We start from the raw sequence: 16,720 nt of genomic DNA, 5'->3' as shown, positions 1-16,720 counted from the left end.
AAGGTGGGCTTTCCTCAACACCTCTCCCGCTAACAGTCATTGTCCAAAAAAAGGAATTCAGGTTTCCCATCAGCTTGAGGGAAAATAGAAGGTCTCTTGGGAGTTTCACACGGGTTGGTGTCTTCAGCTTTGGGGGGTGTCATTAGGCACGTGTGGCGATGATCCCTCCGTGGTCTAGACCTGAGAAGCTGTGTGTCTGTCGTGCTGAACGTGAGATATGCCCTCGACTCCCTCCGCACAGACGAGGCAACTGCAGTTTCAGCAGGACCTCCTCCTGCCTGGGAACTTTGATACATTAGGATCAATCGGTGAAGCAGCTATTATTTTAGGATCCACATAAAAGCACTCCACGTGTCACTGAGGCAGGAGGGTCCCTGCCAGAACCTCTGATTCAAGTGGAGGGACCAGCCAGTCTATACTGAGGCTGCGAGCTAGGCAGGCCTAACGGGTCATAAATGCTGCCTCCTCTCATCGCAGGTACAGCCAACTACCTGGCACTGCATCACATTATCCGGGGCCATGGCAGGAAACCTAATGCAGCTCAGATGTGTCAGGACTGTTCACAGAGGTGAGGGCAGGACCAGGGGAGCAATTAGGCAGGTGAGCCCCAGGAAACAGCAGCCCCTGAAGCGGATACCTGCCCTAAACTGGGCCTGCAGGGGCCAGGGCTGCCTCCGCCATGGGATGGAGCCTCTCCTGCCAGGCCACCTGGGCAGATCAGGGCAAGCTCAGCTAAGGAAGCCCTGGAGCTCTATCTTCCTTTCCAGACATATCCTACCTGCATCTCCTGTTGGCCAGTCTTTTTTTTTTCTAATTGAAGTGGAGTTGATTTACAGTGTTGTGTACATTTCAGGTGTATGGCAAAGTGGTTCATATGTATCCTTTTACAGATTCTCAGATCCTTTTCCCTTATAGATTATTACAAAATACTGAATATAGATCTCTCTGCTATTAAGTAGGTCCTTGTTGTTTCTGTGTGTTATGTGCAGTAGTGTATTTATGTTAATCCCAAGCTCCCAGTTTCTCTCTCCCACCCTTTCCCTTTCGGTAACCACAAGTTTGTTTTCTGTGCCTGTGAGTTTCTTTCTGTTTGGTAAATAAATTCCTTTGTATCTTTTTTTTTTTTTAAGATTCTACATGTAAGTGATATCACGCATTTGTCTTTCTCCGACTGACTTCCCTTAATAGGATAATCTCTAGGTCCATCCAGGTTGCCGCTGATGGCATGATTTCATTCTTTTTTTATCTGTGGGCTAATCTGCAAAGATGTGCAGGGCTGTAGCTTGTAGGGTCAGAGGCCAGCCTCCCAGGACGACGCGGAGCAGGGTGAAGACGGGGGCCGAATGAAGCTGGGAGGTGGCAAAGGGAGAACCAACCCTCAGCACAGGGCCTCTTCGAACCCCACTCCCTGCCCTGGGAAGACAAGAAGGATAAAGCATTTCCAGGAAGATGTGCTGGCCTTGAATCTGGTGGGACTGGAGATTCCCCGGTGAATGTTAAGCTCTGGTCTCAAGACAGCAGATGGACAGCCCCTTCTTAAACCAATTTGGAGGGAATCTGCCAAACCAACTTACCTGGGCACAGGTGAGACGTGCCTGGGGACGGTGGTTCTCATCCCTTCGTCATTATGAACGTCACCTGCACAGATTACAAAACGTGAGCAGTCTCCGTGCCAGTCCCCAGAGGCTTCATTTCAGGACAGTTCCAGGGGCCCGGGAATCTCCGTTTTGACATCACGCCCGGGGGTCCCTAGCAGCATTTTTGAGAAATACACGAGTTTATTTTCAATAATCTTTCTTGGCTTGCCAATTCGTTTCTCCCCTAGGGACTAGGTAATTATTATTTCTTTTGTCCAAAAATCTTTAGATGGCTCTTTTTAGAGGCTGTCATTAAGTTCTGGTCTGGGCCACTTTTCTTCGGGTAAGTGGACGAATTACTGTGACGCTTCCTTTTTGATCCAATTTTCCAACAAACTACTCACGGTTTGCGTTCCTTAAAACCCCACACAGGTTTTCGTCACCTGTTCCATGATAGTCAAAGTAAAACAAATATTTCTGTCTCTCACGTTGTAGTGTCACCGTTAAACCTATCCCTTAGGTCTTCTGAGTACATTAAAACCTGTGAATATATTTTTTTTTAAATCAGTTTTACGTCCAGCAGCGGTAATGATGGCCTTAAGTTTAATTGCCGTTTGTAAAATATTGGATCATAAAGTAATGACTTCAACTGGACGGATGGAACATGAACAAGCCAAATTTGGTTGAAAATATGCATGTGTTCCTGATGTATTTAACTTCCAGATATCTACATTTCTGCCATTTAAAGTGCAGAATTTGTTTTGATACTTTCAGAAGAACTATTTGAGAATGGGCTGTATAAATGGCTGCTATAAAAACAAACAAACACAACTTACCATAACCTACGTTTTCCATTTTCTTACCAATGCAGAGGCACGATTTTTGCACACAGGTGCAGCAGGACCTGCAGGTCTGCCCCCGCCAAAGGTCCAGACTGGCGTCTTCCAGCTCCCTCTTCCCGTCTTCGGTGTCACTGGGTGCCTCCCACCCTCCCTGGGTCTGAGGGTCTCTTGCGTTTTCCTCCTCAGTACTTGTTAACTTCTCTTCATCATATTTCTTCTGTTCTCCCCCTTTCTTTTGGAGCTGCCCCTGGCGCTGAGCTGTGGTGATTGAGCTCATTAGCATTTTCTAAAGGGAGGGGGGCTTTCTCTTCGGGTCTGCAGAGCAGTGAATTTGCACCTTTTCAGCATCTGTCTATACTTTGGCCGCACTCAGGGCATATGGAAGTCTCCAGGCCAGGGATCAAATCCTAGCCGCAGCTGCAACCTGCACCTGATCCTGAACCCACTGCTCCACAGCGGAAACAGCAAGCGTCTTTTCAGCATATTTGAACAGCACCTCTTAGACGCTGAAACGTCTCTTTGTTGTTGTTGCTTTTGTGCCCTTGGCTGTGCCCGAGGGAGAGGATTTCATTGAAATCCTGGATTCAGGGGGCCTTGATCATGTGTGAGCACGGTGGCGGAGGGGCCTTGAGGGAGCAGCAGAGGCAGAGAGAAGAGGGATCTCGCTGTCCTGTGAGTGGCCCCACGACTCCCCTCCCCCGCAGTCTGTGCAGGGTGGACCCTGTGCCACTGACTTCACCTCTGGGCATCGAACTCATCCGAGCCCCACCGCCGTCTCCAGGACTCGGGGACCAGGGACCACGCAGAGCCGCACGCAGAGCCGCGCTTTCTGCTTCCGTCCTCCCAGGTGCCTTGGGCACACCCTGGCCACTTAGTATCTTTGTGATGCTTTTAGCCCCTTTATGAAAGGGTAAGAGCCACCGATAACAATGAGTAAGTAAATGCACCAATAGGATAGAGATGGGAGGTGCGTCCTACAGGCTGACAGGAAGGATATTGACGGATGTGTGTCAGTTGCCAAATAGTATTTAAAACGTGTTCTTGGCGTCTTAAAGTCATTTGTTGTCCTCAGAAATATGGAAATACAGTGACTAGAAAGCTGTTTTACCATCCTGAGATGCACGCACCATTGATTTTGTAATTTGTTGCTACCTTCTACTTAAAGTAAATGGTCCATGGTACATAAAAGAAATTTATGTCAGTGCTTTTCATGGTGAATAAATATTAGAAAGAAAATACATTTAGACAATAGACTGGGGCCATGTAATGGGCGATCCTTTGGTCAAGTTTGTGTGGTTTGTTTTCTCTCAATAATTTTACTAGTTGCTATGTGAATATTTTATTTTTGGGGGTATTTGATTCCACTTGGCCGGATATTTGACACATGTTCAGGCACAGTGGGGGAAATCACCAATCCTGGTCCTTCGTCCTGGGCTTTTTCTGATGTCAATAAATAAATTGAATAACTAATTAAGGCCTGCCTTCTTCTAGAAAGTACCACCAGCTGCCGGCCTATGCCATAGCCATAGCAATACCACATCCGAGCCAAGTCTGCCACCTACCCCACAGCTCATGGCAACTCTGGATCCTTAACCCACTGAGCGAGGCCAGGGATCAAACCTGTGTCCTCATGGATCCTAGTTGGGTTCATTACCACTGAGCCGCAACTGGAACTCCAGGATGCAGGTTTGATCCCTTGAGTTCACTCAGTGGGTTAAGGGTCCAGCATTGCCCAAAGCTATGGTGTAGACCTCAGCGGCAGCTCCGATTCAACCCCTCACTGGGTAACTTCCATTTGCTGCAGGCGTGGCTGTAAAACAAACAGGAAAGAAAAACAGGTCTTCGCAAAGAAAATGATACGTCCAATTAGCAAATTAGTTGTTGTTGTTGTTGTTTGTCTTTTTAGGGCTGCACCTGCTGAGACCAGCTCAGCAGGATGGGGCTGAAGAACGGGTGCTGTGAAACTTAAGGGAAAAAGTTAACATGAAACAAGACACAGAGGCATTTATCTTAATTCAAGGTGGGAACCGGGGGACTCAAGGTCTCAGGGACCAAGAGCGCTGCCTCAAGAAACCACACTGCTTTTATTGTGCTCTTGAGGATGCCGTCAAGTGAGGAGGGGGTTGTAGGGGCAGGATATAGGGTTTTTTTAAGTTATTTTAAAAGTCACATAGCCAGTTGCGGATGAAGCTTTTATTCTGACCTTTAGGCATTGAACAATCGTTAGCATTTGAGGAAGGTTGGCGTCAACTATCTCTGCATAGCATTCTAGAGCATCACCATTGTGCTTCTGCAGCAACCCAGCCGGTGCCTAGGTTTGCACCTCGGGTCTCCTTGCTAATGCATATCCTGCTAATGAACCCTCATAAACCCCTTGGGGCCATGAGATTCCTCTTTCTTTTATTCTTAAGAGGACATATCATGCTGTGCAAATGGAACTTGCCAATCTGCACAGGTTCCGCGTGCCTAGACCAAGGCATTATGTCCTCATTCAGCTGACCCTCTGAATAACTTTAGGTCTTTGTGCTTAAGCTTAAGTCATTCACCAGCACAGCGACTGTTTTTCAGGCAGGAAGGTGGGCTAAAGTAAAGCAGGACAAGATGGAGTTTTCAGCAAAGAGGCTAAGAAAATACTGTAGAAACATGTCTTGAGACATGCACCCCCAGCAAGTCAGAGCTGTAGCTGCTGAGCGACACCACAGCCGCAGCAACGCAGGATCTGAACTGCATCTGCAACCTACACCCCAGTTCACGGCAACGCCGGATCCTTAACCCACTGCGAGAGGCCAGGCATCCAACCTGGGTCCTCAGGGGTACTAGTCTGAGTCGTTTCTGCGGAGCCATGACAGGAACTCCCAGCCAATTCGTTATTTTGCAATTATAAACGAGGCATCTCATTAAAATGTTCACCTCGTTTTCGCATGTGGATGTGGCCATAATGTGCCACAAACAGTGGAGCATGTGACTTCAGTGACAGGCATGTCCTGCCTCCTGGAAGTGGAGCAGTGGCAGGATGGTGGGCCGCTGGCTGGAGGTCTTTACATGTGTCAGGTCCTATGCTCTGAAGTTTCAGAAATCAGCTCACACTGGTTGAAGTGACATGGCAAATAAAATATTTCTTAAAGAAATAGAGGTGCGCTGTTAAATCTAAGGGAAAAATTTATTCAGCCCTCAGGAGAAAAATTAGGTCAAGAAACGGAAAACCAGTAGGGACTCCTCTCTGGCTTTACGTCTTGTCTCTTTGTATCTTGGTCTGATTCATCATATTCTGTAACCTACTTGATTTCCTTCTGAATCCATAGGCCCTTTGGGAGCAGGTGCTCCCCACTCTGCCTCCTTCCAGGCTCAACTTTCAGGAGAGTAGAGGGGCAGGAATAGACTGGAATGTTTTAACCCCACACCTCAAATCCTGGACTAGGCTTCTGACCCGGCTGGTCCAGTTACGTGAGGCTGTCGGGGGAGGGGATCCCAGAGGGGGAAAGAAGCTCTGGGACCCATAGGGGGAGGGGCTCCCAGGATGGAAGGGTGGCACCTGCACCCATGGCAGGGGTGGGTGGGGTGGGGGAAGGGTGGCTGGGATCATTTGTCACGAGGCATTGGTGTACCTTGACAGAAGAGTGTCAGGGTGGCAAATCCTTTTGGGGAAAAAATGAGCTAAATTATTCTAGTTCCTATCATTAAATTGCTGGTGATCCTTGCCTTTGAGATGTGTTTTGGGGTTACTTAATGTTTACTGAGTGCCTGTGGGGATTCTTGACCTTGAGAAGGGACACCCTGAGCTTGCTAAAAGGATGCCCAGTGTAGGACACTTGTCTCACAGTTGCTGGCAGGTTTCAGTGAATCAAGGCAAAGATAGCCATTATCTAAGGCTGCTTTTAAGACATTTTTATCATACACAGCAATGAAAGATTCAAATGCTCAATTTTAAATTCTGCAGCTTCCTTTCGTAGCCATATTTTTACTGAAAGGGACCTCTCTTGGGCATGACATATTGGGAGATTTCTTCGAACCATGATGAGGTCGCAGTGCCGTTGCTTTTGTGATTGATGGGACCTGATACCTTTAAAACATTACATCAAAACAGGTTCAAGTGAGACTGAACTGCGAAGGTAAGAATAACAGACATTTTATCTAGTTTTTGCAATTTTTCGTGACGGGCAGGTGAGGAACAGTGGTGTGTTTTCGGCTGTAGACGTGTGTATTCTCTTTCATATTCTTTTCCATTAGGGTTTCTCACAGGATGGTGAATATAGTTCCCTGGGCTGCACATAAAGACCTTGTATATCTATCCTGTATGTCATAGTTTGCACCTGCTAGTCCCAAACCCCCAACCCATCCCTTCCCCTCCTCCTCCCCCTCCCCCTTGGCAACCACAAGTCTGTTCTGTCTGAGAGTCTTTCTGTTTCCTAGGTGAGATAATTTGTTTCTTCATATTTTAGACTCCACGTCTAAGTGATATCAGATGGTATTTGTCTTTCTGACGTACGTTGCTTAGTTTGATAATCTCTCAGTCCATCTATGTTGTTGCAGATGTCATTATTTCATTCCTTTCGTGGCTGAGCAGTAGTCCATCATACGGACCACATCTTTATCCATTTGTCTGTTGATGGACATTTAGGTTGTGTCATGTCTCTGCAATTGCCAATGCTGCTGCCGTGAATATTGGGGTGCATGTATTTTTTTGAATTATAGTTTTGTCTAGATGTGTGCATAGGAGTGGCATTGCCGGATCATATAGCAACTCTATTTTTAGTCTTCTGAGGAATGTTCTCCATAGTGGCTGCACCAAGTTACATTCCTACCAAGAGCGAAGGAGGGTTCCCTTTTCTCCACACCTTCTCCAACATTTGTTATTTGTATACTTTTTAATGATGGCCAAGAATAACGCACATTTTGAGTTAATTTCATAAAGACACGATCAGACACAGTTGATTAAATTGAAGAGCCTAAAATAAATTTGGAGGTAAAAAAAAAAAAAGTGGAGGGAGTTCCCGTCATGGCACAGCAAAAACGAATCCGACTAGGAACCATGAGGTTGTAGGTTCGATCCCTGGCCTTGCTCAGTGGGTTAAGGATCCGGCATTGCTGTGAGCTGTGGTGTAGGTCACAGACATGGCTCGGATCTGGTGTTGCTGTGTCTCTGGCGTAGACCAGAGCTACAGCTCCGATTAGGCCCCTAGCCTGGGAACCTCCATGTGCCTCGGGTGTGGCCCTAAAAAAGGACAAAAGCCCCCCCCCAAAAAAAAATGGAGAAGAAATTTTAAAAGATAGATAATTATAGTCAATGTTTTACCTGTTTAGTTTTTTTCTTCTTCTTTTTCTAGAACTGATCCAAGGGGCACTCCCTCTCCAAACTCTCTTGCTGAACTGTGGGGTGGGCGGGGTGGGGTGGGGTGGGGGGGTGTGTGGCCGCTGCCTTAGCAGTTGTGATGGATTTCATCTCAGTGCTGAGCCCTCAGCCAGTGAGAGAAAGTCCTGTTATGTAAAATAGCCAACTTCAGAAGTTTGCGGATTCATAGGAGAAAAGGGGAGTGGATCCCAGATCAGTGTGGACACAGCACAGGTGGTGGAGAGCCCAGGGGAAGCTGAGGAGCAGGCTGTCCCTTTGAAAACACCCGGAGGAAGACAGGGACCCCCCCCGCCCCCTGGCCAGGGGAAGGGGGCTGCCTGGGTGTGGGGGGCCTCCTAGCACAGGGCTTATCAGCTCCTCCCTGTCACCCAGACAAGGATGACGCGTCATGAGCTGAGAGTCCTCAAAAGAAGGGCTTGTCAACAAATTTAATTTCTGGTTGGCGAAAATCAGCAGGTGCTTTTTAAGAGGAAGAGCCCACCCTCCACCACCAGAGCCCCCTCCCCCTCACGCAGCATTGGTTTCTTCTCTTTGAGAAATGGGTGCCCAGCCCACCCCAGCCCTGTAGTCAATTACAGAGTCACTGACAAGGGATCAGCTTTAACTCGTATCCTGTGGCCCTCATCTGTCCCTCACGCACAACTAGCCAAAGCACCCAGCGTACTTAGAAGACAAAACCAGCAGCCATGCGGGGGGAGAATTTCAAGGACTGGAGACATCGTCCTGCTAAGGGTATGGTCTCTGTCGAGCTGCTGATTCCCTCTGTCCTCCAGAAATATTTTGAATGCTCAGGGACCTGGACTTGCATCTGGGTATAGCCCAGAGAAGGTCTGTTTCGGTTTGGAGAGCCAGAGCAGTCCTCTAGCCTTAATATTCTTCTGAAAGCCGCCCTGGTGACGAGGAGATTGATTGGCTCAAAGATGGATTATTATTGAGAAAAATAATTGAATGTGCTTCCTCCTTCCCTAGTGAGTGGGCCATCTGGTTGACCCCTCTGCCTTCAGCAAAGGGAAATAAAATGCGAAATTGCCAGCTGTCCCCATCATGGCTGGCGAGGCCTGGACCTCAGCTGTCACGCAGCCCTGCCCTCCTCCTGCCCCCGTCACTCCTGCACTTGCAGCTCTCTCTGTGCTCTCATCTCCTGGGAGGGGGTGCTTCTCTAGGCGGGGCCTCCGTGTCCTGCAAAAATCATCTTGCAGTCTCACTTCTTTTTTTTTTTTTTTTTGTCTTTTTGCCATTTCTAGGGCCGCTCCCGAGGCATATGGAGGTTCCCAGCCTAGGGGTCGAATCGGAGCTGCAGCCCCCGGCCTACGCCAGGGCCACAGCCACGTGGGATCCGAGCCGAGTCTGCAACCTATACCACAGCTCATGGCCACGCCGGATCGTTAACCCACTGAGCAAGGGCAGGGATCAAACCCACGACCTCATGGTTCCTAGTCGGATTCGTTAACCACTGCGCCCCGATGGGAACTCCTTGCAGTCTCACTTCTGCTGGCTGTTGCTCTTTTGTCCTTTCGGCCATGTGAGTGCATTAAACAAATGCGCCTGTGTGGGGTGGACAGGGAGTTTGGGGTTAGGAGATGCAAACGATTCCATTGAGAATGGGTAAGCCGTGAGGTCCTTCTGTACAGCACTGGGAACTCTATCCAGTCCCTGGTACAGGCCATGATGGAAGAGAATAAAAGAAAGGAAAGTCTATATATATGTGTGATGGGTCATTCTTCTGTGCACAGAAATTGACACAACATTGTAAATCAACTCCGTTTTAATGATGAAAAAATTCAACCGAAAGAGAAAAAACATGCCTGATGTCCTTTCAGCCACGCGAGGCTGTACGTACCGTGCGTTGGACAAACACGCCTGTGATGCGTACCCGAAACACTCAGGGGGGTTAGTGGCTGCCTGCGGGATGTACCTGCGCCACCTTCCTGCAACGGGCATCCCCCACCTTCAGGGGCCCAGCAGAAGTTAAGATTCTGATGCCCCTTCGTTAGCACTTAGGATGCAAGGAGAGTGAACAAAAGGTTGGATGTCTGTAGCCTTTATCAAATCCTGGGGGGTTCATGTGCTCTTGAGTTTTGCCCATGTTGCTGAGACCTTGTCTGGTCGTGAGAACGATCCATTGTAAAGCCACGGTTACAGAGGTTCTCTGAGTTTTATGACTTCTGACGGGCTTTCCGACCCACTTGCGTTTATTCCCGTGAGACCCACGCTGTCGTTTCCCTAATTTTTGAAATAATGGCCCCAGAGCTTTCCCCTGAATCCCTGCTCCTCATCGGAAGGCAGCAGCATAGCAAGGGTAGCAGGGCAATTCCACGAGAGATGCAGCTCAGGCCGAGCTAGGGCGTGTTGGGTGTGGGCACAGAGGGGAGAGGGAGGGCTGCATGCGGGGCCTGATGTGAGGGCGTGCGGGGCTCTGCAGAGGATGGAGCCATTCTTCCTTCTCTTTCTGAATTCAAGAACACACATCGTGTTTATTCAGACGTCTGGGGTGACATACAACGTAAGGACAAGGAAGCTCCCCACTTCTTTTAATTTTGACGTCACGCAGTTGAATGCAAGGAGCTTGCTGAAATGTGACCAGGTGGCGCGTGTTGGCCCAAGAGCTCCTGCTCCAAGAGCCGTAGACTTTGTAAAAAACCAGATTCACTGCAGTAGATGGGGACGTTCTTGAATCAGTCCGCAGCACACAGCGGGGTCTGTAAATTTCGTTTTCGTCTGTATTTCTGCCATTTACGTTGTCAGATTGGCAGGAAAAATATCAAGCGCTAATCACAAGTTGCTCAGATAATAGCATTCTGAAAAGATGAATTTTCTATTTAAAACAAACCATCTAGGGAATTCCCTTTGTGGTGCAGCGGAAGCAAATCTGACTCATATCCCCGAAGATGCGGGTTCAACCTCTGGCCTCGCTCAGTGGGTTAAGGATCTGGTGTTGCTGGGAGCTGTAGTGTAGGCCGGCAGCTATAGCTCGGATTCAGCCCCTAGCCTGGGAACCTCCATATGCTGCACCTGCAGCCCTAAAACAAAAGCAAACAAACAATCTAGTAAAGGATTTAGGGTTTTTTTATTCTCGAATTTTTTATTTTTAACATCATAGAATTAGACATATTCGAATGACTTCTATAGAAAAACAAACACACACACAATAACAAATCCAATCTGTGGCTAAAAGCATGTTGGATGGCAGGTATTTGACGAATGAAAACCTGTAATGCATTATTTGAAATAGAAGAACCAATAACGCTTCCCAGCCCATAAAAAACACTCATCAGTTTTAATGAATATCACTGAAACACTCAAACACTAGTATAACCATTCACAAAGGATCTCTCCATGATATAAGGTATTTTAAACAAAAGCACCAAAGATTTTTTTTTTTCCCCTAAGGCCAAACCCACGGCATATGGAAGTTCCCAGACTAGGGGTTCGATTGGAGCTATAGCTGCTGGGCTACACCACAGCCACAGCAACGTGGGATCCAAGTCGTGTCTATGACCCACCAAAGTCTTTTTCAAGTTTTCTTCAGTATTTTGAAGTCGTACTTTCAGAAGGTTTTTGTATTTTTTTTCACGTTTTAAAGTTTTCCTGAAGTATAGTTGAGTTACAGCGTTGTGATAATTTCTGCTGTACGACCGAGTGATTCAGTGGTACATATACATCCCTCTTTTTCAGACTCGTTGCCCATGTAGATTATCACGGAATATTGGGTAGAGTTGCCTGTGCTGAACAGCAGGTCCCTGTTGGCCAGTCGATCCATATGCCACAGTTCCTTATAGTTTCCTTTTTCCTGGGTTAAAAATAAGTATGAGCAACAGTTACGTCACTGGGGACAGGGGGGTGGCCACCTTGAGATGTCAGTTTGCATCACGTCTTTTTGGGCCATTTGCTATTTCTGGCATAGTGAATGCAATTGGGCTTGTATTAACGCTTTACTTTCTGCATCAATCAACCATTGCTTCTCCGACAGATGTGCCAGAAACTAACAAAGTTCCTTCTTACAAAGGCATCTGTAGATTCAGTCATCCATTCAGCACATGGTCCCTGGGTGCTCGGGTGCCCCAAGTTGTGTATCAGGCATTGGGAACAGTCTGCCCGGACATGGGCATTAAACACGTCCCTTAATAGTGCAGTAATGTTACAGAAAAGCATTTACAAAGTGTTGCAATTGTATCCAGATGAGAAGGATAATGAACTCTGTCTCTGAAACCAGGCAGGGCTTCCTAAAATGTCAGAGGTGATATTTTAGCTGACAACTAAAGAATGCAAAGAGATTTGCCTGCTGAAATGAAGCTGGAGAGGAAGGTCAGGACACAGAAATAGTATGTGCAAAATGGGGGCAAGGAGGAGGAGACACAGAAGGAACTGGCTCCAGGAGCAATAAGCTGTGAGCAGAGGGGGAGGACTTAGGCTTGGCTCAGAGGTAGAGGGAAGGAAAAGAGACTAGCTTTGTTGTGAGGTGTAAAGGTCTTTTTTGTTGAGCACAGAAGCCAAGACTCTCAGAGAAAGCTCTGAGTGCAGAAGAGGTACATACCTGTGTCCTGACACCTGTGTCCTGGGTGGCTCAGCAGGTTAAGAATGAGGATGCGGGTTCACTCCCTGGCCTCATTCAGTGGGTTAAGGATCCGGGGTTGCTGCGAGCTGTGTTGTAGGACACAGATGCAGCTTGGATCCAGTGTGGCTGTGGCTGTGGCTGTGGTGTAGGCTGGCAGCTGCAGATCTGATTCAACCCCTGGCCTGGGAACTTCCATAAGCCACAGGTATGGCCATAAAAAGAAAAAAAGCAACACTTTGAATAGCACTGTTTAATGACGCTTTCTATCAAATGCCCAGAATCAACCACTTCTCACTACCTGCCCCACTATCACCTGGGACAGGCCTCCATCACTCTGGCCTCCTAGTGGGTCTCTCCTGTGCCTGCCCTTGCCCCCCTATTCCTTGCTCTCTGTGCAGCAGCTCCCTGGTGATATTTTATGGGAGTCTGCTTCATGCCCTGTTGTGCACACACACTTTGCACTCGGAGGAAAAACCAGAACCTGCACTGCAGCCTCCAGACCCTGCTCTCCTGGGCCCCCGCTCCCACCCTCCTCACTCAGCATGCTCACCTCACTCTCACAAACTGCCTCACAGACTGCACACCTGCCGCATTCCCCTCGGATTGTTTGCCCTCAGAGGTCCGCCCGTATCTTGCTCTGCCTGGAGCTGCTCTGACCCAGCACCACAGACCAGGTGGCTTAAACACAGAGAAGTGTCTCTCACAGTTCTGGAGCCTGGAAGTCCCAGGACACTGTGCTGGCTGTGGTGTCTGATGAGGGCTCAGCCCTTGGGTTACAAATGGCCCCCTTCTCTCTGTGTCCTCACAGGGCCTTTCCTCCATGTGTGCAGATGGAGAGAAGGGGGAGACAAGCTTTCCTGTGCCTCCTCTGTGAGGGCACTAATCCCATCACGAGGGCCCCACCCCCATGACCTCATGTAACCCCATTACCTCCCAAAGACTCTGTGTTCCTAGGCCATCATGTTGAGCCTTAGGGCATCAGCATATGAATTGGGGGGCGGGGCACAGTTCTGTCCACAGTTCAGTTCCCAGCTGCACTTCTTTCAGTTTCTATTCCAATGTCTCTTAATTAGGAAATCTTTCTGACTTTTTTATATACAAACAATACAAGATCCCCTCATCCTGCTTTTTTCTTTTCTTAGTGTGTGCCTGTTTGTTCTTTGTCCCCTATCTCTGCATCAGAATACAACAAAGAATGTGGAAAAAATGAAAGCTGCTGGACTTTTTTGGGTGGATAACAGTGCCAATAACAGGTTCTCAGAACAGGGCTTGACTGAATGAGCCCTGGATACAGATCAGATGGATGGATGGGTGGATGGATGGAAAGATGCGTAGATGGTCGGGAAATTCGTTCACCTCCTTAAACCAATGTATACTTACAAATGTGCTTTTCCATTTTATTGGATATACAAAGTACGCATGTGGTGTCAAACAGAACAGGGAGTATATTACAGCTCATCTAGACAAAAATGTGTAATTCCATTGAACAGTGCACCCAGGGGATAATTTGTTAACTTCTCTTACTCTTCATGGGAAGCAGTAACAGTTCTACCCAAGTGTTTGATAATTCATCTCCTGGAAGTTAAGACGAGGAAGGCTGAATTTGGGATGCCAAATTAGATGTCCAAGTTAGCCATGTTAATCCGCATTCTAACTCAAAAGCATACCTATGCTGTGCTGTATGTGTAAAGATTAAATATGCATATAGACCAGGACCAGAGAGGAAGGTGCGAAAAAGAAAACTTGTTTTCTTGGCGTAGCAAAAGTGTTCATCGGGGTTTTTTTTTTTTTTTTCTCTTTGTTTCCTATTATTATTATAGTCATATAGTTTGTATAGTTAAAAAAAAAAAATTTACCTGCACATCAAATTTCTCCTAAACCAGGTGGAAGCACCCCAAACACCCCGTCCTAAACACTCCGCTACCAAAGAACTCCCACCCTGCTTTGTAAACATAAGACTGTTGCCTAAAGGACAGCTTCATGCATCTGTACTTAAGAAACTGCTTCAAGGGTCCAGAATCACATGACTTAAGTGGGCTCCGCTATCCGCTCCTGGTTGGTTATCTGGTTGTTCATGCTTCCATCCAATAATACGGGCTGAGTCTGTGCAAAATCTTTTCTTAGCCCAGGGAGCATGGAGGGACCAGAGTCCTTGTCCCCTCTCTGATCTGTCCTGACCTTCATTCATTTTCCCACCTCCTGGAGCAGTCCCCTGGCGGCGTCTTTCTTTTCCATGCCCCGTGTGTCCATGGCATGTACACTGTGTGTAAAGAGTGTCTGCAGTCCCTCATTCCCTTCCTCCCTGGGCTGGCCCTCCTGAGTCCCTTGAGGGGCCTTCACCCTCTCCCTTCCTGGCGAAGCAGCCCATTCTGTCACTCAGCTAATGCTTAGACGTGCTGGAGTTTTGTTGGCGCATAATTCCTTCTCTGTGAAATTGCCTTTGGGTTCCAACTCTGCCTTCTGGAGCCATGTAGAAGAAGTCTTCTCTGTCTGGCATGTGGTGATTCAAATAGACAAAGACTCTAAGTACTTGGTTTTTGCAACTGGACTCTTCCTTCAACTTTGCTTCGCTTGGCATATTTTGCGGTGTCTCTGTCTGCCAGGCATCTCTGTGCACAGACTCTTTTCATCTTTATCTCTGATGGTACCCAGCCTAGATCTGGACTCCACGTTGTGAGTGTATTTGGGCCAGACAGGGAGATACTGGGAATGGCACGGCAGCATTCTTTCAAGTGCATTTTTGCAAGTAAATTAGTTACGCTACTGGCTGCACAAGAAATTGAAGCAAAGCAAAAGTCTTAATTGTTGGGGTTTTTTTTTGCCTGAACTTCTACCAATGCTTCTAATAGATGTGTTTAAAACAAAATATAGAATTCTAGATTACTCTTGTTGGAAACAAGATTTAAAAGATATCCATCGTTTGAGCTGATGAAGACACAAACACTGATTTTATCAGTCTCGATCTTGAGTAAGATTCCGTCTCGAGTATTAAAACATTCTGGTTTTGGTGTTCCCGTTGTGGCCCAGTGGGTTAAGAACACCACTCGTGTCCATGAGGATGCAGGTTTGATCCCTGGCTTTGCTCAGCGGGTTAAGGATCCGGTGTTCCCATGAGTGGCAGGATAGTAGCAGATCCAGCTCAGATCTGGTGTTGCTGTGGCTGTGGTGCAGGCCAGCAGCTGCAGCTCTGATTTGACCCCTAGCCTGGGAACTTGCATGGGCTGCAGGTACGGCCCTAAAAATGAATAGATAAATAAATAAATAAATAAAGTTCTGGTTTTGCGCCTCACCCTGGGATTTAATCTGAACAGTCTTTGAGAAATGTCCACTCCAAGTCTGCAGCGATGGTGTACCCGTCGTGGTCTTGTAAGGAGGACTCCTGCAAGATTTATGCTGGTCACAAATTTGGTGAGAATGGCTTGTTTCCTTTGTAAACTTGAAATGAAACGCTGCTGAATCAGTGAAATCTGATCACTTCTTGTCCCTGGTCCAGTGATTTCCTTGCACAGAACACCCTCTGCAGAAGAACGTGCGATCGAGTCAATATAACTTCTTGTCATGATTTTGTTCTTACGTTTCGTCTTATTTTCCAGTGCTGAAAAGCCTCTTATTTAACAGGCAAATAAAGTTCTCGATGGCAAGTGAGAATACTGGTAGAAATGTCTAAAAACTCGAGAACGGTCTACCCTTCCTGCCTAGGTTGTAGTGGTCCTTGAAGTTTTCTTAATGTGAAAACCTAGATAACCAGTATTAGATATTTGGAGTCAGATATTAATTGTTTCCTATCCCGTGGTTGCATGTTATCTTTATTTTGATTTATAGCAATTGCATGCTTTCTCATGCACGGTCATCCTTGGGTAAAGATGAGGCTCTGGATTGCATCACCTGCTTTTCGAGGCCGTCTCCATTCAACTGCGTGTTTGGAGCTCCCATGAGTTGCAGTTGTGGGCTTCGAGGAGAGACTGTTTTGTGATCTGTGTGGAGGCAAAAGACACAGTAGTTCGTTTGCAGTGTGACCATATGCCTTTTTTTGCCCTGAAAGAGTTTCAGTTGCTCTTTTATAATTAATACTAATTATTAGCAGTTTGTACCTATTATATTTCTTATTGATGATGAATATTACCCCTTTGTCTCTCAAAGGATCCCAGTTTGGACTGTGCATTTTATAATCATCCTGACTTGAAGGGGACTGAAAGTTTGGTCTCCGCAGCCACTTTGCCCGATGAATTTCCTAGGCTTCTTCAACCCTGAGCATCTTTCAGCAATGTCTGCAGATCCCCTCCCAGCCCAACACCTGCTCGAAAGCAAGACAGGGCTCCCTGGAGGGGCCCAGAACCTAGATTAGGAAGGGCTGGGTTATCACATGAATGGAAACTTGGGAAGCCCTGAAGCTTTG

At 47.3% G+C, this 16,720-nt stretch overlaps 1 protein-coding gene across 7 annotated transcripts in view; it reads left to right on the top strand.

Annotated features, from left to right (window-relative positions):
• DPP6 (dipeptidyl peptidase like 6) overlaps positions 1-16,720 on the top strand; it is a 1,001,611-nt gene that overhangs the window by 615,632 nt on the left and 369,259 nt on the right. The gene's annotated exons all lie outside the window — the stretch shown is intronic.

Source organism: Sus scrofa, chromosome 18, assembly GCF_054392235.1.
Source record: "Sus scrofa isolate SSC_HxYL_T2T_F1_AM1 chromosome 18, Sscrofa_HxYL_maternal_Yorkshire_Landrace_v2.0, whole genome shotgun sequence".
Taxonomy (NCBI): Eukaryota; Metazoa; Chordata; class Mammalia; order Artiodactyla; family Suidae; genus Sus; species Sus scrofa.
The sequence above is the reverse complement of the archived record's forward strand: the minus strand, read 5'-3'. Positions and strand labels throughout refer to the sequence as shown.